Raw genomic sequence first — 1,375 nt, 5'->3', positions numbered from 1 at the left:
CTTATTACAGGCTGTTTATATAGGCAAACACAAGTTCAAACACAGCTTTTGGCGCGAAGTTCAAACAAAGCTTAAGGCGCAAGATGATTGGGTCTGGCTATGGCCTGAGCAAGGTGTCTGGTTCTGATTGGTCGGGGCTTGACCTTATGGGTTTCTTTCCTGGAATGGTTTAGGGCTGGACCTCATGCCATACTTTCCTAGAACTGTTTAGGGCTGGACCCCCTGATGTACATTCCTGGAATTGCTTTTCTGTTTGAGTTCCGGGAACATTGGGGGGCTATCCATGGCCATCTGGTGTTAATTTTTTAAGTTTTATGAGGCCTAGTTTCAGAAGCATGTTTAAAGTTGACAGTTCAGAGACACAGGATCACTAACAGACTGAGACCTACTTGTGGGACTACAGAATGCTTTATTCCCCCAACACCTTTCCACCACATTACTAAAGGCCTGCTTATAGCACCTCACTTTACCCAGTGGAACATATCCTGCTATCAAGAAAAAATAACAAGGCACAATAAAAAGCAAAATGCACAGAAGAGACAGAGCAAGCATCAGAATCAGACTCAGATATGACAGGGATGTTGGAATTCTCAGACCAGAAATTTGAAACAACTGACTAAGATGCTAGGGACTTTGGCCAGGCGAGGTGGCTCACACCTGTAATCCCAGCACTTTGGGAGGCTCAGGTGGGCAGATCACATAAGGCCAGGACTTCCAGACCAGCCTGACCAACATGTTGAAACCCCGTCTCTACTAAAAATACAAAAAAAAAAAATTAGCCGGGCCTGGTGGTACATGTCTGTAATCCCAGCTACTCGGGAGGCTAAGGCATGAGAATTGATTGAACCCGTGAAGCAGAGATTGCAGTGAGCCATTGCACTGCAGCTTGGGTGAGAAAGCGAGGCTCTGTCTCAAAAAAGAAAGATGGGAAAGGCTCTAATGTATAAAGAAGATGACATGCAAGAACAGATGGTCAATGTAAGCAGAGAGATGGAAATTCTAAGAAAGAGCCAAAAAGACATGCTAGTGCTCAAAAACACTATAACATCAAGACAATGAAAAGACAAGCCACACACTAGGAGAAAATATTTGCTACAGATATACCAGATAAAGTACTCTTATTCGAAATCTACAAAGAACTCTTAAAATTCAACAGTAAGAACACAAACAACCTCATGAAAAAAAAAAACGGCCAAAGACCTTAACAATCATGTCAACAACCAAGATATACAGATGAAAAATAAGCATATGAAAAGGTGTTCCGTTGGCCGGGCGCGGTGGCTCAAGCCTGTAATCCCAGCACTTTGGGAGGCTGAGACGGGCGGATTACGAGGTCAGGAGATCGAGACTATCCTGGCTAACACGGTGAAACCCC

Source organism: Mandrillus leucophaeus, unplaced genomic scaffold (genome assembly GCF_000951045.1).
Source record: "Mandrillus leucophaeus isolate KB7577 unplaced genomic scaffold, Mleu.le_1.0 Scaffold392, whole genome shotgun sequence".
Lineage (NCBI taxonomy): Eukaryota > Metazoa > Chordata > Mammalia > Primates > Cercopithecidae > Mandrillus > Mandrillus leucophaeus.
The sequence above is the reverse complement of the archived record's forward strand: the minus strand, read 5'-3'. Positions refer to the sequence as shown.